This window comes from Megascapheus bottae, chromosome 7 (assembly GCF_031878675.1).
Source record: "Megascapheus bottae isolate mThoBot1 chromosome 7, mThoBot2.hap1, whole genome shotgun sequence".
NCBI classification, from domain to species: Eukaryota; Metazoa; Chordata; class Mammalia; order Rodentia; family Geomyidae; genus Megascapheus; species Megascapheus bottae.
Window position 1 is genome coordinate 20109330 of NC_143515.1, and position 21073 is coordinate 20130402.

Genomic DNA, 21073 nt, shown 5'->3' on the forward strand with positions numbered 1-21073 from the left:
ATCTGTGGGATGAAGCCTACTTGATCATAGTGTATGATTTTTTAAATTTGTTTCTGGATTCTGTTGGCCAATATTTTATTGAGGAGTTTTGCGTCTGTGTTCATTAGAGAGATAGGTCTGTAGTTTTCTTTTTTTGTTGGGTCCTTCCCTGGTTTGGGGATGAGAGTAATATTAGCTTCATAAAATGAGTTTGGTATTGCTCCTTCTTTTTCTGTTTCACCCGCTGTTGTAAGGCAGAGTCTCAGCACCCCCCACTCTCCAGAACCAGTGGCCTGGGAGAGGAACCTGCTGGGCTTCTGAGCTGGGACACCTCCGCCCCCTTTGGTGGGTAGGTTTCTATAGGGCTTAACAAGGAAGCAAAGTTAGAAAATGGGTTCTGGTCTCGTGGGGCTGAGGGTGATGTTCACGGTCAGGCTCACAGTGGAATGTTCCACCGGTTTTGAGGGGCTATTACCACCTGGGGACAGAGAGTGGTTTCAGCCCAGGTAGGAATTGCCTAGGTATGTGCTCCAGCTTGTTGGTGTGATCTTGGTGTCTTGCTTGACCCTGGGGAATTAAGGCAGGACTCAATCCCTTCAATAGCATGGGTTTCAGTCAGTTCAGTCCAAGGAAAAAGAAGTATTTGCATGAAATATGTAAGGTCATTTCACAAACAGGAATACTTCTTGATATAAAATGGAAGAAAACACAACTAAACATGGATGAGATATTATTTTCTTTCCTACTCAGAATGTGTCTAGAATTCAGAATCAACAGCATCCTTGAGAGCATGTTATAAATACAAATTTACAAAATTATCTCAGATATGAATCTGTATTTCAGCAAGTTAACAAGTGATCGCTGTAAGGATTAGCAAGCTGTTTTTGGTAGATTAGTATCACAGATAGAGAAATGGTTTTTCCTTCACAATTAGATCATTTAAGAGCATTTCTATTATTTAATCCACCCACACACACATACACACAAACACATAAAGCACAGCAGGCAACAGTCCCTTTTTAGAACAAACTGACTTAAATCTGAGTAAAAATGAGTTTTGTTTAACTCACAGTTTTAGATGCAGAAATTTCTAGATGCAATATCCTTATGTGTCTGTACTCAGATCAGGTCTGAATTGTTTTTGTCACAACAGAAAGAGAACTATCTGCAAGCTGAGGTGGCCAAACATATGGTTGTTTTCATTTTATAATGAAATATTTACAATCAGAACTGATTTACTCCATAAGAGCAGCTTTAACCCTCCAGAGGGAAGCACCTCAAATGACCTAATCACTTCCCCAAAGTCTCCTCATCCAATGGCAAATTTTGTCCATTGGGTATCACTACCAGGCTCCTTCTCCAGGTGTTCTTTCTTCTCAGGTGAAATAAAGACTAAAATCCCTGACAGAAGGACTGGATGTAGCTCAGTGGCAAAGTGCTTGTTTAGCAAGTGCAACATCTAGGTTTGATCCCAGCACCAAAAGAGAAAAGACAAAAAAAAATCTCTGACATAAATAAGCAGAGAATGGCTAAATTACACTGGGACTGGAGACATTTAGAAATTTTATGTTAACTTAAGATAATCTGAATTATGTATATTTTTATTCACCATTATTTTTTGCTAGTCTTAGGGCTTGAACTCCAAAATTATCTTGCACTTTTCTTGTTTTTAATAAATTAATTATTTCTGCAATATTCATTGGTTTTAGTTTATGAGAGACTAGATTGAAGAACCATTAAGTGACAGTGCTATCTGTTATCAAAGCTAGAGCAACATTATTCTAGGATTGGAAAAATTATTCATCCATGCATCCTTTCATTTATTAATATATATGTATGTATAAATCTGCACATAATTGCATATAGATACATATGTGAATTTTTGGTGATTTCTCTACTTGAATTCTCCAAAATAGCTTTTTTTAAAATGAATTATTGGACACAATTTTCTTGTAGATTGATTACAATTTTTTTCATCAGCCATGTTGCTGAATGTCTCTACAAAAAGGTTTATGGAATTTTTCCCCTCAGGGTATATTCAATAAGGAATATATGTGAGAGAAATCAGGGAGTGCTGCTGTTATTCTCTTTTTTTTGCCAGTCCTGGGCTTGGGCTCAGGGCCTGTGCACTGTCCTTGGACTTTCTCAAGGCTTAGGACTCTACCACTTGAGCCTCAGCACCACTTCCAGCTTTTTTCAATATGTGTGGTACCGAGGACTTGAACCCGGGTCTTTGTGCATGATAGGCGAGCATTCTACCACTAGGCCAAACTCCCAGCCCCCTGTGTTATCCTCTTAATAGAGGCCCAGGTTTGAATCACTGATGATTCCATTTCAATTCTAGATTAAGGTGATGGCTGTTGGATTTCTCTGCTACCTGGTTGTTCTTTCCCCTTTGAAATTGTGAGAATCTGTGGTTTTGGTAGTTCATGAATATTGCATCCCTCATCAAAATATCATTACTAAGCCAAGGATTTATAATTTATTTAATGGAGTATATTAATTTTTCTCTCCACATTTTCCTTCTCCTCATTCATGAGGATCTCACAGTTAGTGACACAAAATAGTCCAAACTCATCGTGCTCTTCTACTTTTGATAAAGAATCAGTTATTTCTGCAAGAGTCACTAATTTCATTTATGAGAGAAGAGCTTGGAGGTCCCTTAGTGATAGTTTTATCTGTTATTGGAACTAGAGAATCTTTACTTCTACACTAGGAAAAATTATCAATCCAGATACCTTCATCTATTCATATACACACATTCATATATATATTTATATATGTATTTTTACATACACACATGTGAATTTATGGTGATTTCTCCACTTATGTCCACAACTCAAGGTTATAATTAAATAAAAGCTTACACAAAATCTATTATTTTCCTTTTTCCGCAGCACAATCTGTATAAAAATCTATGAATATGTAACTAAAGTTAGGCAAAATTTTCATCTAATTAGGTTACTCTTTTTTTACCTCAAGAGTAAGATCAATAACTTTAATTATCCTTCATAGTTTTAGCCATGTGACCAACAGTTCTTCTGGATGATGTGAAATTTCTTGTGGCACTGCCATTTATATTGGCATATCAAACCTCATCTCCCTCCCCCTTCCTCCCACACATTTTTTTTACACACTCCTCAGATTGTGGTAATGCTGATAAGATGAAACAACTTTGCATCCATGCAGTAGTGACTTCCTGGGCACCGACAACTGCATAGGCAAATCACCACACACATATGGGTGTCCCCTTGTGTCACTCCAGCTTAGCAGCTTCCATATAGTAAACAATGCTGTTTCTCCCTCCTGTACACAATCAACTATCCTCACAGTTGCTCCTAAGTCTGCTGGATTCAAAACGCTCTTCATGGATATCAAGAACATGATCTTCCTTTTTAGGTTTTTACTCACACTACTTGGGCCCAGTAACTTTAACCCAGGTATGGAACACAATGTTCTCTTAGTAACTAGAAGAGACCACCAAGTGAAGGGGACATATGCAACTTGAGCAAAATGTAGCCTCCAGAATAAACTGAATTTATTTTCCTTTTTAAGGATAATCTCTGCTTCTAAACACAGTAGTTTAGGTGAAGACATTTAAAACCCAGAAGGAATAATATGAGGACCTCAAGCATGGACATTTGAAAGTATACACAAGACTCACTTGGAAAAAAAAAGATTGCTCAGGCACGAAGGGAGAAAAGAACTTGCTTTTGCAGGTCAGCTGTGATAAAAGTTCAGAAATTCAGGGAAAAAATAAGGTTGAGTAGTACATGAAGTATTTTGTTATCAATGTAACAGATTCCCTTTCCTATTTCACTTCTATGAATTTCATTACAGTGCTGTTAAGTTGCCACATAAATGTTATCAGTGAATGAGAGAAATTCCAACACTTTCCCTTCTGGATAGTAAAGAATTGTGCCAAATTTGTGCAAAATATGTCTGTAAATTTCTGGAACTAAACTTCAGTCTACATGTCTTGTCTCAAATAAAGAAATAGAAAGAAATTTGATTCTCAAAGGGATAGTTGACCTGATTAACCTATAGAAAAGCAACATGGTGATTCTGTTGATGATCTAGGTCCCCTGAGACTCAGAATGGGTGCAATCACTGACATGAAGCAGCTGGACCTCTGTGCTTATCCCTGCCCAGAGGCTGCTGATTTGCATTGCCAACAGCACAGCCCACTGCCCTCAGCACTTCTTCATAGGCTGCTGCTCCCACTGTGCAGCAGTCAGTCCAGTGGGCACCCAAGATGGACATGAGGACCCCTGCTCAGCTCCTGGGGCTCCTGCTGCTCTGCTTCCCAGGTAAGGAAGGACCATGCTAGGGAATAACCCAGCTCAATGTGATCTATGATGTTTTACTCTTTAGGGAAACCTTCTTAAAACTTGATTAGTAATAGGGATATGTGTATTAATGTTTCCACACAGGAGCCAGGTGTGACATCCAGATGACCCAGTCTCCATCTTCCCTGGCTGCATCTCTAGGAGACAGAGTCACCATCACTTGCAGGGCCAGTGAGGACATTGAATATGGTTTAGCATGGCACCAACAACATCCAGGGAAAGCTCCTAAACTCCTGGTCCATTATGTAGACAATTTGGAAGATGGAGTCCTAACTAGGTTCAGTGGCAGTGGATCTGGGTCAGATTATTCTCTCACCATCAGCAGCCTGCAGCCTGAGGATGCTGCCACTTATTACTGTCAACAGTATAATAATTTGCCACCCACAGTGATACAAGTCATAACAAAAACCTCCCATGGAAGCAGAAGTGAGAGGCTGGGCTGCCCCAGCTGCTCCCCCTCATACCTTTACATTCTGACAGTGTTCTCACAGGCATTCTGGCTTAAAAAATCATTAAGGTTTTGTTTATAAAGTGAGGATTTATATTTTTTATATCATAGTTGTCCCTTTCATGTTCAAGTTCAGTAAGACCTAATATGCCCTCCTGACTTAATAAGGGACATAGTTTAGAGCTCTAAGGATTCTGAATTATGGTATCACATGAATTCACACAACAAAAGAAAATGAATATTTATTTTCATACTGAGCAATTTTTAAACCAGTGAAAGGATCATTAATGAGTTTATCCTGGGGTCTATGCCAGAACTCTTACACAGTTTCAGACTAATTTCACCTGAGAATTTCATACAGAGGGATTGAAGGTGTAGCTCATGATACTGCCAACAACGTGAGAGTTTGATCATAGGCTGGAGAGACCAGAATTAAGATACCCACTTACTTCTGCACAAGTGAAGACAAAGTCTGACAGTATGGTCTCTGGTCCCACTGCTGCCTGCTCATGTGTTGTGTGTCAGTGACAGGCCATGAGATCTTGTCCTCTAGGATCAGCATTTGTAGATTCCACCTGTTAGACTGAGGAAAATTCCCAAAGCAGCAGCATTAACTTGTACTTTTGTAGAACCTGTCTCACCAAAAAATGTGAGGATAACGTCAGCAAATTCTAGAGTTTCCTTTTGCCTTGGAAAATCTCCATTCTTTGTCAAATTAAATGATCTGCTGTGTGACATAAAACAATACCCACCCATTCTTTTTTGGTAGTAAATAAGTGACTGATGGGAAACAATAAGTCTCCCAATAGATGTGCAGAGCCATGAGCTTCCCTCTCATTACTTGAGGATCAGTAGAAATGGTGGGAAGACCTAGACTCTACTCCCCAGCCTGCTATCCATGGAGAACTGGCCTCTACCTCCTACAGGCCTAAGCAGAGCTCTGCACAATGATGGAAATAGTTAATTGAACTGATTTTTGTGGATGCCAGACCATTCTCTGTGGCTCATCTTGAATGGATTTCACCATGTTCTCTGGGATTCCAGTCTGTTTCAGTGGCAGTAAGCTAGGAACATAATTTTAACTGACAATCTTCAGAATTATTTCTAATCATAGAAGAATACAATACTGTTTGCTCATTGGACTCAACTGCTGTCCCACTGCTATAGCTTTGAATAGGAAACTACCTGCTTGCCTTGCCTAGTTGTAAAAAGTTTGTTCTACTCACCAGACAGACTGCACAGGCTAGCCCATGGTGATTGATTTGCATGTGCCCAAAGCACAGCCCACAGCCCTCAGACTTTATAATAGACTGCTCACTCCCTGTGGTGGAGTCAGTCCAGCAGTCAGCACACAGCATGGACATGAGGACTCCTGCTCAGTTCCTGGGGCTCCTGCTGATCTGGATCCCAGGTAAGAAAGAACAATGCTGAAGAATAACACAGATCAGTGTTATTCGTTATGCTTTACTCTTCACGGAAATCTTCTTAGAGGTTGATTAACAGTGTGGATGTTGGCTTTTATGTTTGTACAAAGGGTTCAGGTGTGACATCCAGATGACCCAGACTCCATCTTCCCTGGCTGCATATCTAGGAGACAGAGTCACCATCATTGCAGGGCCAGTGAGGACATTGGATATGGTTTAGCCTGGCATCAGCAACATCCAGTTAAGTCTCCTAAACCCCTGATCTATGGTGCAGATAATTTAGAAGATGGAGTCCCAACCAGGTTCAGTGGCAGTGGATCTGAAACAGACTTCACTCTCACCATCAGCAGCCTGCAGCCTGAAGATGCTGCCACTTATTACTGTCAACAGGGTTATGATGATCCTCCCACAGTGATACAAGTTATAACATAAACTACAAGGGAAGCAGAAGTGAGGGCTACTCCTCATGCTTCTACCTGCACGATCTGTCCTAGAATCACAGGACAGTGAACGTCTATGTCTCAGTCTCTGCAGTGAGTGTCCTGGGCTGAATGATGAAATATTAAAAGTAGAGTCAAGACTACAAACATCAAAATGCACTGTATTTATTCTTGTGTCTTTTAACAACTAACAGATTTTCACACCTTGCACAGAGATACTTCTAAGTTATTTTTTGTTTTGTTTTTATTTATTTTTAGTGTAATTAATAGAAGGTTTACATTATATTCACCAGATAGAAGGTGCATTACTTCACAAACATTAATACCCTTTCCTGTGACATGGTCCCCATTTTCCCCACACACATCCCTGCTCATTTTGATTTCCCCCTTCCCTATCCAATTTCAAATAACCAATTAAGCTCATATAAAAATATCACATAACAAGGTGAAATATTTAATAATATGTTATAACCAAGGGATAGCAAAAGAGATAAGAGATAATATAACATAGTACATTAAGAACAACAATCACTCATTATATGGCTTTTGTTTCTTTATCCTGGATGTCCTTACATTTAGTGTCACACTATTTGGCTTTATGTCTCTAGATTTTGTTCTATTGTAAATCCCTGTGAGGAGAGCCATAGGTTCTACTGATTTTGACTAATGAGGGAGACTATTGGGCCTATGTTCTTTTGAGTCTGGCTTACTTCACTTAATATGATTTTTTCTAAGTCTTTCCATTTCCTAACAAACGGAGTGATGTCATTCTTTCTGACAGCAGCATAGAATTCCGTTGTGTATAAATACCACATCTTGTTGATCCACTCATCAACTGAGGAACATCTGGGTTGGTTCCATACCTTTGCTAGGGTAAATGGTGCTGCAATGAACATTGTTGTGCTAGTGGATTTAGTATGTCCTTGTTTCTGGACGATTGGGTAAATGCCAAGTAGTAAAATTGCTGGGTCATAGGGGAGCTCTATGTTATTATGTCTAACTTTTGATTTGTGATTTCAAAACACTTTATGCATAAATTCCATTACCAATTAAAGACATTTTGCTACTTCATTGTTCTGGTTTATGCCTTTTGTGTTTTTATTTTCCATTTTGATTTTAGCTTTTCATATTGCATTTGGAGAACTTCAGTACAATTTTAGGTACAGATGGTGATAGTGAACATTGCATTCCTTAATACAACTTGAGTGATAAAATGTTAAATACTCATTGAGAGTTTGGCTTACTGATAGAGTGCTTGCATAACATGCACAAAACCTTGGGTACAATTCTTCTGTATCACACACATAGAAAAAAGCCAGAAGTGTGCTCAGGCTCAAGTGCTAGAGCTTTAGCCTTGAAAGTCCAAGGACAGTGTTCAGGCCATGAGCTCAAGCCTGGACTGGCAAAAAAAAAATATTGACTTTATAGACAATAGAGGGAATTGAAAGCATGTTTTTATTGAGGATGTTATATGCATAGTAGTAAGTTGTAAATGATGAATTTCAAATAAGATATATGGTTCTATTGGGTTTTTTTGGTTCTAATGGTGTTTGGACTCAGGGTTTCCTGCTTATTGGCCTCTACAAATTAAGTCATCCCAACATCATCTTTTTTATTTTTTTTACTTTAGATTTTTTCTTAGTTGAGTTCTTGGGATTTTACCTAGCTTGGTTTTCTATTGCAATGCTCCTAATTTCACCACCTGCATAGCTGCAGAAACATGCACCACCTACTTCAACCTGATTTTTGAGCTAGTGTTTCACTGCCATTCAGGTGGCAGATGTGAATCCAATCTTAAAATCTGTGCTTCTAGTTTAGTTGGGATTACTGGCATGAGTTACCATGTCCAGCCCTCAAAGAAAAAATGCTTATGAACTATAGTACTACTGAACATAGTGAAGTGTTCATTTAAAACTCAGAATAATGGGTAGAAAAATTGTGGTAAGGGGCCGGGAGTTTGGCCTAGTGGTTAAAGTGCTTGCCTAGCATGCATGAAGACCCGGGTTCGATTCCTCAGTACCACATACCTAGAAAAAAAGCCGGAAGTGGTGCTGAGGCTCAAGTGGTAGAGCTCTAGCCTTGAGAAAGTCCAAGGACAGTGCTCAGGCCCTGAGCTCAAGCCCAGGACTGGCAAAAAAAATTGTGGTAAATATTACAACTGTATGTCAATTCCACATACAGTATTATGGAAAAAATGAAATAAATAATGGGCACAATGTACTTTTCCTTCCCTGTAAAAGAAGGTTGATTCCTGAGAACTGATAATTCAATGATATAGTTAAAAACTTGAAGAATTATTTATAAGGCATTATATCTCATATAAAGATGAAGTAAGGTGTGGGAACAATATGGCGGACTGCCTGCTTTTTTGCTGCACTGATTGCCTGGATAGCAAATGACATTGATGTTTTGATAGATTCCTTACTCAGTGAAGAATCCACAGCTGCATTGCAGGCTGCTAGTTTGTATAAGCTAGAGAAAGACAACCACAAAGCTGCTACCTGTCTGGAAGCCATTGTTTATCGCGGAGACTTGCTTCTGGAAAAAATTCAGAGTGCATTGACTGACATTGCTCTGTATCAGCTTAAGACAAGAATTGGGGCCCACATCCAGCCTTTCCCAACTACTAGCACCATCACACCATGGACTGAAATAAGGACCGGTCCCTTCTATTAGAATTCTGTAACACATAGACAAACCGCCACAGTAGCTTCTCATGTGTGCAGCCTTTCAGCTATTTTTAATTCACTCATCATTGTTCATAAACAAGCTCATCAAATTCTGATGGAGTCTGCTTTAAGCCATCTTTGTGTTATCTTTTGGGGTCCACCCCCTATGAAGATACTAAGGCAGGTGTTCAATGTGGAGAAATAAACATATAATAAAGTTGAAAAAAAGATGAAGGAAAAATGATTTCACATTCCAATATAAGAGAAAAAATACTAAGCTAAACTAAATTAAAGCACACACAGAGTGAGTATGATATGCAGTAGATTGTGTCCACCAATGTGACAGAAGGATTTGAGATGTAATTTTTGTTTTAGCATGACTTCTATTATATTGTTAATTCTCATTTGGGAGGCAATTGCCACCTTATACATATTCAAATTACACAGATGAGGAGAATGATAAAGGAAGATGAAATTATGATCCTTTAACAGATAAATGATGCACTTCTGGGCATTTACCAAAATGCCAATAAAGAAAAACATACTAAAGCTACTACCACCACCATGTTCATTGCAGCATTATTTATCATACCTAAGATATGGAACCAACCCAGATGCCCATCACATAATGTTTGGATCAAGAAGATGTGGTACTTATACACAATGGAATTCTATGCACCCATCAGAAAGAGTGACATTGCCCCATTTGTAAGGAAATGGAAAGGCTTGGAAAAAATCATATTAAGTAAAGTAAGCCAGACTCAAAGGAACATAAGCGCCATGTTTTCCTTCATTTGTAACAGTTCTCCTAGGAAAGAATCATAACAGCCCAAAAGCTGTACATAAGGCCATATAGAATGAGGCTAAGCAAAATGAACTCTAGGATATGGAAACAAGATATTTATGTTTGTGATCGTTTTTCTTCAGGTACTATGTGAAGGTATTTCTTTTCTCTTTTTTTCCCCTATGGTTTATCTCATGTTTTTACTATATGTGACTTTGGTACCTGGTGTATTATATACACATTTATTTGTTTATTTGAAATAGGGAAGGGAAGCAGAGAAACAAGATGATCTGGAGAGGACGGAGGGAGGGAAAAACATGGGAAGGGGTATCAATGTTCAGAAAGCAATGTAACCACTACCTGACATGTAACTGTAACCCCCCTGTACATCACCCTCCAAAAATTAACAGCTGATAAGATGTAGAACCCAACCAAATGCCTCTCAATAGAAAATGGGTCAAGAAAATGCAGTACATATATACACCATGGAATTTTATCAGATACAATGACATCGCAACATTTGTAAGGTAATAGAAAGACTGAAAAAATCATGTTAAACAAACCAAAGAACCATAGAAACATAGGCTTCATAAGTTCCCTCATTTGTAATATTTGGTATATGTCTAGGAATTAACCCAGCAGAAGACCATAACAGCTCAATAGCTATGAGCATATGATCATATAAGGTGATGCTTGAATTGGTGCTGCAGCTCAAGAGGTAGGGTGGTAGCCTTGAGCTGAATGGCTGAGGGACAACACTCAGGCCCAGAGTTCAAGTCCCACAACTGACAAAAACAAAACAAAACAAAAAAATGATGCTAAGCAAAATGATCTCCCAGATATGGAAACAAGAGGCTTTTCTTTGTGGTTTCTGTTGTTGTTTTTTAACGTTTGTGTCTAGTTAAAACTTTGTCCTAGGTGCAAATGTGGCAGCTATGATAAGTAATCTGAATAGCTAATGTCCCTAGTTCAACTACTATGATCATTTATGTAGTCTGGAATTTTAGATCATGTAGTCCATGTCTTGTTTATTGCTTCCTAGTGATATTACTATACCATTCCATTATACACTTTTTGTACTTTTGCGGTGCTCCGTTTTGAAGAACTATTCTAAGTTTCAATGATATTCTTGCCAGAAAATGGAAGTACTTTTTTATATTTAATGCAGCTGATGTTGTAGAGAGGGCAAATTTAAAAGTGTCTGATTTTAAAGTGAATGAAGTTCTGTGGTATCTGAGAAAAAAAACCACTCACATGTTATTGTCAATTACCAAAAATTAATTATATTTGTATAATGTATCAACAATCACCTTTGGGATAGTATTTGTTTTTGATAAAAATTATGGTCAAAATTTTCGGAAGTATTTCATTGCAATTATGTATCATGCCATTCACAGTATAAAGATAGTTAAATGAATCTATATATGTACATATGATAGGCATTTCTACAAGGTTTGAAAATATTATGCCTTATTTTTGAGTCCTAATTATTTTCTCTTATTTTGCCATAATTCTGACTAGCCTTGCAATGTTGAATATTTTTTAGCTCTTTCACTCAACACAATTTGTCATTTCCCTCTGTTGATTGTTTTGTTTAAATTAGTGATATGTGCAAATACAATATGCATAATAATAAAAATAAGAAACAAACAATCAAACAAAAAAAGATCATTAAATGATCAGGACAAGCAACCCAAGGAAATAATCTCTATTTTATTGAGTGTTTTTTTTAATATTTTTATTGTAATGAATAAAAGGGTTACATGATATTCACATACATTGATACCCTTTCACATGTCTTGGTACTCATTACCCTCCCCCCCACCCACCACCTACCCCACGTCTTGGTTTTTCCCCCCTTCCCTATCAAATTTCAAATAACCAAATACAAATAAATTTAATATATCAGATAACAAAGTGAGATACTATACCAATATGAGATACCCAAGGGACAGCAAAGGAGATGAGAGATAACATAGTACATTAAGGACAACAATCATTCGTTATATGGCTTTTGTTTCAATATCCTGGAGGTCCTTTCGATTAGCTTCATACTATATGGCCTTTTGTATCAAGGTTTTGCTCTATTGCAGATCTCTGCTAGAAGAGCCCAAGGTTTCTACTGATTATGATGAATGAGGGAAACCATTGAGCCTAAGTTCCTTTGAGTCTGGCTTACTTCACTTAATATGATTTTTTCTAAGTCCTTCCATTTCCTAACAAATGCGTCGATGTCGTTTTTTCCTGACCGCAGCATAGAATTCCATTGTGTACAAATACCACAACTTGTTGATCCACTCATCAACTGAGGGACATCTAGGTTGGTTCCATATGTTTGCTATGGTGAATAGTGCTGCAATGAACATTGTTGTGCTAGTGGATTTAGTATGCCCTTGTGTCTGGATGGTTGGGTAAATGCCAAGTAGTGGAATTGCTGGGCGATAGGGGAGTTCTATGTTTAGCTTTTTGAGGCACTGCCATACTGCTTTCCATAGTGGTTGAACGAGTTTGCACTCCCACCAACAATAACTACCAACCAAGAATACTGTACCCAGCTAAGCTCTCATTCATAACTGAGGGAACAATAAAAACATTCCATTCCAGGGAAAAGCTGCAACAATATGTAGCAACAAAATCAACACTACAGAAAATTCTATGTTCTACACATAGAAAACCAAAGTAAATGCAATATAGGGAAAGAAATGGCACCTAACAGCATACCATCTAAGGACCACAAGAACTGTCAAGACACAGGCCCTAATAAAAACTTTTAAAAATGGTAGGAACTAATAAATATCTCTCGATCCTAACTCTCAATATCAATGGACTTAACTCTCCAATTAAACGGCATAGGCTGTCTAGTTGGATCAAAAAGCAAGAGCCATTGTTCTGCTGTCTTCAAGAGACACATCTTACCCAAAAAATCAATCATCTTTTGAAAGTGAGAGGTTGGAATAAACTCTATCAAGCTAACGGCCCCCATAAACAGACTGGAGTTGCCATTCTCATATCAGATAAAATAGACTTCAAGCTAAAATTAGTAAGAAAAGACAAAGAAGGTTACTACATACTACTTGAGTTTTTTTTTTTAACTCCAAAGATATAGATTGTATTTCCAGTGTAATTGTATATCTGTGCAGACAAAATAATAGCAAAGAAACATATGTAGGAAATATATATATATTTCTTCAATATATATATAAAATATGACTATACTCAGTTCTGCTGATCTCACTCAATCCCCCACATGAAGTACAAGGACCCTGCACACGCATCTCGGAGCTGGATACTCATTGGGAACCTGAATCTAGGGACAGTCCAAAGCACTAACTACCCATGTTATGCTGACATCTGCAATGCAACAGTGGCAGCTGAAAAGAAGTAACAGTGTACATGAGGAACATAGAGTTGTCTCTAGTAGAAATGCTTGCACATCCTGGAGAAGCAGTCCAGTGAAGCCCCAGTCACAAGTGCAGTCAGTCCTCCTGCAGAAGCAGAAACCAAACAGTGGCCACAACAACCTGGTAGCCTCTTCTTTGTTCTCTAAGGAAAAAAGGTTTAGAAGGAAATGGCTGATGAGTTCTCCCTAAAGGCCGTGGCTAGTATCATGGAGGTGGGGAGGATCTGTCAGGATCGTGGGAGGGGATCTGTGCATGCTAATATCTCTGGTGCTATTTGGTCCACTAAGGACACTTTCTCATGCCTGTTCCAGGTGTGTGTCACTCATCATGTGTGAAGCCAACATCAGAGCTGTAAGATACTGAAAATGGATATTGACTAAAAGGGATACTTGGAAAGAGTAGTGACTAACAGGGAGAAATAGGGCCCAATGTTTGGCCTAGCGGTAGAGTGCTTGCCTAGCATGCATGAAGACCCAGGTTTGAATCCTCAGTATTACATACATAGAAAAAGCTGGAAGTGGTGCTGTGTGGCTCAAGTGGTAGAGCTCTAGCCTTGAGAAAGCCCAAGGACAGTCCTGAGTCCAAGCACAGGACTGGTAAAAATAAATAGATAAACAAATAAATGGGAGAAATAGATTTATAAAATTTAGAGAATATGTCTATGTAGTTGTGTTTATATTTCCCATACTATGTCCATATCATTGGGTATGCAAATATTGAGTCCTTGCTCTTGCACTGTTTGGACCTAATAGCCACATATTAAGGATACCGTGTGCCTTTTGTTCCTTTGGTCTTGACTTGTCTCACTCAACATGATTCACTCTAGATTCATCCACTTCCCTGCAAATGCCACACAACTACATAGACCTAAAAACTTATGACTCTATAGACATAATATTTTATTACATTGATTAATACATAGTTATGATATACAAACCCTTAGCCTAATTTTGATTATGTTCTAAAAATTAAGAGCTTGTGATTGTGTATAGAGATTCCCTTCTTGAATACTTATTTGGTAAACATGTCATTGAAATATTATGTAAAAATCAATGCTAATAAATTCTTTAATAAAAAAGTAGAGAATATTCTACTAGGCTATTTCCAATAATAGAATAGTGGTAGAAGTTCTGTAATGAAAAGGATGAAATCTTTATTTCTTTAAAAGTACAGACTAATTAGACATTCAAGATATCAAACACATTACATCTCCATATAAATAAAATAAATATTTTATTTGATATTCTTTCTGTGATCATAATTATACGGCTTAGTTTAAAACTTCTTATTTAAATTTAAATAGAGAATGAAAATCTGATTGTTTTCATTGAAGAAAAAGGATGAAAATACATATCAGTAGCAAAAAGAATCCTGGAATTTTTACAAATATAAAGGATAAATTCATCATTTGTTTTTAACTCTTTACTGCTGTTATAAAGGTGATGTAGACAGGTTTTACAGCTACATACGTTCGATAAAGAGTACTTTTTTGGACAATGTTACTACATTTATTTTTTTAAAGTTGGTGTAAGAAGAAAATAAAAATCATGTTAAAGATATCATAGAAAAATTACATAATAAAACTCATGAGATTCAAAATTCATTGGGATTAAATCAAATTATATAGCCATGAATTCCTACTTAGTAAAGAAAAGAGTTTTCAGATTAAATTTGTATTTGAAAAGCTACCTTCAGTGAAAAAACTGTTCTGGAAGACTTGAGATTCCTTTCATGTTCCAAAAATCATTTAAAATGTATAGTCAAAAAGTTATTTGGAAACATAGGTCTTACATCTGTAATCCTTGATCCACTGGAAGCTGAGATCTGAGGATTGTATTTTGAAGCCAATCTGAACTCTAGGAAGAAAAATATACATGAGACACGTTTTATGGTCCCTTGTCTAGGGCCTGGGCACCGTCCTGACTTCTTTTGCTCAAGGCTACCACTCTACCACTTGAACCACAGTCTCAGTTCCACTTGTGTGTTTCATGGACTTTTGTGCCTGAGATAATTCCACACCATGATCCTCAGATCTCAGCCTCCCGAATAGTTAGGATTATCCACCAGTACTCAACTTAGAATCTTATCTCCCGTTAACCATCACAAACCAATAGTGAAGTGATACTTCAAGTGGTTGAGTGTCAGCCTTGAGAAAACCTGAGGATAACCCAAGTGCTGCTACAAAAAAAATATTAAAATGGGTGACCAGGTAAGAAAAACTATCTAAAGTGGTTCAAAGAGAAAAATAGTAAAGATATTTCCTAGGATTCCATTTTAAAGCCCAGGGCCTTGCACAGCTGAGTGGACAAGAATGTCACTCTTACCAGCAGTTGTCTGAAGGCCCAGTGACTGTGAGACAACTATGCTAATAATTACCAGCCCGGTTGTTAAAATACCATTCATGAATATAGATATTAAAATGTGCTGTCTCGGAAGTGGTGTTCTGGTTCTAGGGATAAGCTGGTGGTCTTGAGCTGAAGAGCTTAGGGACAACACCTAGGATAAGAATTCAAGTCCCACAAATGGACAAAAAATGTTCTGTCTCCTATAATAAATACTATCTATTTATGTGTGTTTCAATTTGTTTTAGTAAAATTTTAACTTAAACATTTTTCATGTCACTCATTACCTTTCAAGGGCTCCAGAACCATATGTGACTGATGACTGATTAGACAGCTCAGATCTAGGCATTATCATTGCGAAATATTTTGATGGAAGATATTGGGCTGGTTTACAGGGGTAGGGAACATCCATACTGAGGGATGACAGGAGTGGAACATTATTTGATATGTGCAAATCAGACATGCGTTGTCTGATGTGTTCTTCTACCACCCATGGTGCTCCTGCTGAGTGACAATTTTGTATGGCCAAGAAATGAGGAAGTTGAGAGATGACATCAATCAAGATAGATTGGATTCCTAAACTGCTTTTGTCCAAGTATTATTAAAGGTAATAAACAATTACAATTAAGTAGCTAATTGCATAAAATAAGCAAATGTTTCTTGGTTGAAACAAATGTTTCTATCCCTGGAAATATTAACTTGATGTTTCAGTATATCAGCTAAAGACACACACCTTTCCACGTCTTGGTAACAGCATTGGAGAATTACAGTATGTGTGCATGCGTGTGTACACTTGTGTGTGCATGCAGATGCGAGGGATAGAGAGATATGAGAGAGATGACCACGGTCAGAGAGACTAAGATGAATGTAAAGAAGAACCATGTTTGTGTTTGGGGAGGAAATCCATTATGAGGGGCAGAAGGAAGGGAGAGGGTGATGGAGTGTACGTAAGTGAAGTACACTATAGCCATCAGTATTAAAAAAATCATCAAAAGAAGATAGTAGGGGAATAAAGTATGAGGTGGTAAGCATCACCAAATAAATTGTATATGTGTATGGCAGTTTAATAATGGAACTCCTTTGCACAACTTATGTTAAGGGAGATGTAGAGGAAATGGAAGAATTGGTGGCCGGGCAGAGCATCAGTGAAATCCAGTGTCTGTAATCAAGAGTTGCAATGTCACAGTCAGACCACGAGATGGCAGGCCCTACAGTGCTCACACAGAGGTGCCTATCTGAGAATACAATGGAAATAGAAATCTGTCTGCTGTCACCAGAGATACCACCAGAACCCTGAACACATCAACAGTCCATAACACATACTCACATTAGGCAGCTCCTTCTAGCAGGATGGATTTGGGGGAGAAAGCCTCTGCTCTTGCTGGTTCTGAGCCCAAAAACCTGGCATCATTTCTATCCCTGTCTTCTCTATAGGAACCAAAGCCCTCTCTAAAGAGTTGTGTCCCACAGTGTGTGTATATTTGGAGAAGTGTTCTGCAAAGAGGAAATGAATGTGAAGGTTGGGAGGGAGAGAGTGCAATCATGAAATTCAATTCATATTCTACAGAATTAAGGAAGCTGACATAAAAGATGTGTTAGGGAGGGATGGGAGAGAATGATGGAAGGAATGCTATTGATCAAGATACATTGCCTTTATAAACTGCTTTGTTGAGTGGCAAATCCTGTATACGCTCCTGAAAGATACATTTTAAAAGAGAAATCGTACAGGAATCCAAGCAGCTTGCCTGTGTTATGATCCTTAAACTAAAAGCACCTTTGGAAAAGTACAGTGCCACTCACATGAACAGTTCTGCTGGTGTTCCATCTGGACACTTAATTCCTTGGATCACCCTATTTACAGTTAAATGAACACCAAGAATCTAAATCATGGTTGGTCAAGGGGAGTGCAGTAAAGAAGAAAGGGGTAGAGAAATGGAGAGAAGAAGGGTGTGCAAATATATTTATAATACTCAATTCATTGGCTTCACGCCTTTTCTTTTTTTGTTTTGATATAGTTTCTCTTATTTCTTTTGGAGAATGTCAGTATAAATTTGGATACATAAGGTGATTGGGAATATTTCAGACTTTAATAGAACTTGAGTAGCAAAATACTAATGGATGTAATATCCAGTGGCTTCTGCCCAGCTGTGAGACAGCAGGATCTGGGATGTGATATTTCTTTTAGCATGACTTCTGTCTTTCGTTACTCCTCACTGTGGGTGCAATATCTTACTTACACATATTGAAAGTAAACAGGTGAGGAGAAGGATAAAGGAAGATGAAATGATGCTCCTTTAAGAGGAAAAGGAAAATGTGAATGTTAGGGAGAATTTTATGAAGAAGCCCCTCTCCTGACTAATCAGCTAGTCAGTCATACACTCAGGCAAGTAGATAATTTGTTATGCCTATTTGCACAGGGAAACTTCAGTAAATTCCTGGATCAAATTTTTACCTTTAACAATTGAGGTTAGAATATAGTAGAATGGCATATGTGACGAATGAATGGAAAATAAAGTCCAACCTTTGTATTAGTGATCCTATAGCACCAATTGAGGGTAAAGTAATAGTGTGGGGGGGGGGGGCGTGTGTGTGTGTGTGTGTGTGTGTGTTTGAACTTTTTCTGAACTCTGTCCTGGGTTTGTTCCTGAGGTTTTCAGGTCAAGGGTACTGCTTTACATCTCTACCTGTTGAGCTCCAGTGCCATTTCCTGGTTTTTGCTGGTCAATAGAAGATAAGAGTCTCAGAGTTTCATGTCAGGGTTGACTTTGAACCACAGTCCTCAGATCTTAGGTTTCTGAATAGTTATGAATACAGACGTGAGCCATCAGCTTGCCTACTCAATGTTATGTTATTGCATTGTTTTATAAGTGCAAATGATTGCTATGTGCACACATACACTGCTGTATCCTGAAGCCTTTTAGAACCACAAAAAGTCACAGGAAGGATTTTGAACCCAGAGAAGTACAATGCTATCAAATAATAATAATATTAATAATAATAGTAATAATAATAATCCAAAAAGAAGAAAGAAACTAAACATAAGAAATGTTCTTTCTTCAGCTTATGTGATGGTCAATCTGGGAAAACCCAAACTATTATGAAACATGTCTGCACTGACAACTGAGTCTATTTCAGCATCTGTTATGGTTTGTGAGGGCAAAAACATGTATCTGAGGAACATGGTATAATATCCCATGTTTTGGGGGCTGGGAGTTTGGCCTATTGGTAGAGTGTTTGCCTAGCATGCACAAAGACCTGGGTTCAATTCCTTGGTACCACATACATAGAAAAAGCTGTAAGTGGTTCTGTGGCTCAAGTGGTAGAGCTCAAGGACAGGGTTCTGGCCCTGAGTCCAAGCCCAGGACTGGCAAAAAAATTTCCATAGTTTGACTGAATTTTCATCTGTACAAAATGATTCATTGAATATTTCATAGTTCTGCTTTCTATATTGTCTACAGACATGGAAAGAAACATGAAACTCTGAGACCTAAACTTTCAAGTAAATATCTAGAAATAAATAAAAATGACTCAATATTTATGGAAATTCATCCTTCTCAAATAACAGTGTAAAATGTACCTGGTAAGGGGTGGAAGAATTAGGAAGCAGGCCAAGAGCAGGAGGAATCATGAAGGCATGTCCCTCTCTAGGACACACTCATTAGATCTCTGTTGCTCTTCTTGATCACAGTGAATGTCATGGTTCTCAGGAGAGGCCCCACCCTCCTGGTGTGTCTTTCCACCTCACCTGCCAGTGTGTCTCTCTCCACTGCACCCACCAGGTCATTTGCATATTGCTTCCAGGGGAGGAGCTTCCCTGCAAGTCCAGCATAATAGCTCAGCTCTCATCTTGCCTGCACTGAGCAGGACAGCTTCCTCTCAAAATAAGGTGCCCTGCTCAGCTCCTGGGGCTGCTCATGCTCTGGATCCCAGGTAAGAGCACAGTGGAGCTGTGGAAGGAGCTGGGGAGGGGCTGAGCTCTGTGTCCACTGCTCCCCGTGTGTGTTGTGTCCACAAGTGAGATGAGTAGATCTGCCTTCCTGGATAGACATGGGATACATGGATCTGTGTGAGTGAGGAAGATTCCAGGGGGAGCAAGGCCTGTGCTCTGCTTAGTACTTGATAACGAGAAGGGGTGGCAAATGTTCAAACTCCCTTGTGTCTTACCAGCATGTGTGTGTGTGTGTGTGTGTGTGTGTGTGTACTTGCTATCACATATGGCCATACTGAAAGAATATTCTGGTGCATTAACCTAAATTGTTACAATTTTATAGCATAATACAAGAATATGGTTATGAAAATGAATCCTGATCGTTGTAATTAATCTTGTCCTCTTTACTCACATGTTTAGGATCCATTGGGGATGCTATATTGACCCAGGCTCTACTCTCTCTGCCTGTCACCCTGGGAAAGCCAGCCTCCAACTCCTGCAGGTCTAGTCAGAGTCTCCTACATAGCGATGGAAACACCTATTTATGTTGGTTCCTGCAGAAACCAGACCAGTCTCTAAATCCCTGATCTATTTGGTTTCCAAACGATATTCTGGGGTCCCAGTCAGATTCAGTGGCAGTGGGTTAGGCACAGATTCCACACTGAAAATCAGCAGGTTTGAGCCTGAGGATATTGGGGTTTACTACTACTTTCAAGGTACACATGTTCCTCCCACAGTGATACAGCCCTGAACAAAAATCTCCCTGCGTGGGGTGGCACAGCTGTCTAACATAATTTGTTTGTGAAGCAGTACAACAGGTTTTTTGGTAATTGTCAGAGCACAAAGCTTTAGAAATCCTAACAAGTTTCAGTTGAGCCCCGGGTACCATGAGCATCTCTGCTGCACTTGATGCATAACTGGGTAAAGTCCATGGCTTGCCCCAAGCAGCAGGAGAATGCGTGTTATTCATTCAGCTGCTGAGATATGATAATTCATGTTATATTGAATTAAATCCTCATTTTAATCCTAACTGCTTTGCTATCATTTATTAATTAAATTAGACCACTACAAATTGAATAGTATTTAGTAACATTAAGAGATTTTTTTCAAATAATTCTCTTTCTAGGCTGAGGTGCTGAGATTCGCCAGGTTACTGTTAGTCTAAGCTATATTTTGAATTAGAGGCCAAACTGGAATACATAAGGAAACCCTGTGCAAAAAAAAATAAAGCAAACATTGCAAATGAGTAAGTCTTCTGCTTATGATTTTTTAAAAGAATTTAATAATACGGATTTTTACATCATATTTC

At 38.4% G+C, this 21073-nt stretch overlaps 2 pseudogenes; both read left to right on the top strand.

Moving 5' to 3' along the window:
* Window positions 1-4234: 4234 nt before the first annotated feature.
* LOC150060371 (immunoglobulin kappa variable 1-16 pseudogene) lies at window positions 4235-4858 on the top strand (annotated as a pseudogene).
* A 1274-nt stretch (window positions 4859-6132) lies between these two features.
* LOC150060372 (immunoglobulin kappa variable 1-12 pseudogene) lies at window positions 6133-9316 on the top strand (annotated as a pseudogene).
* The last annotated feature ends 11757 nt before the right edge of the window (window positions 9317-21073 follow it).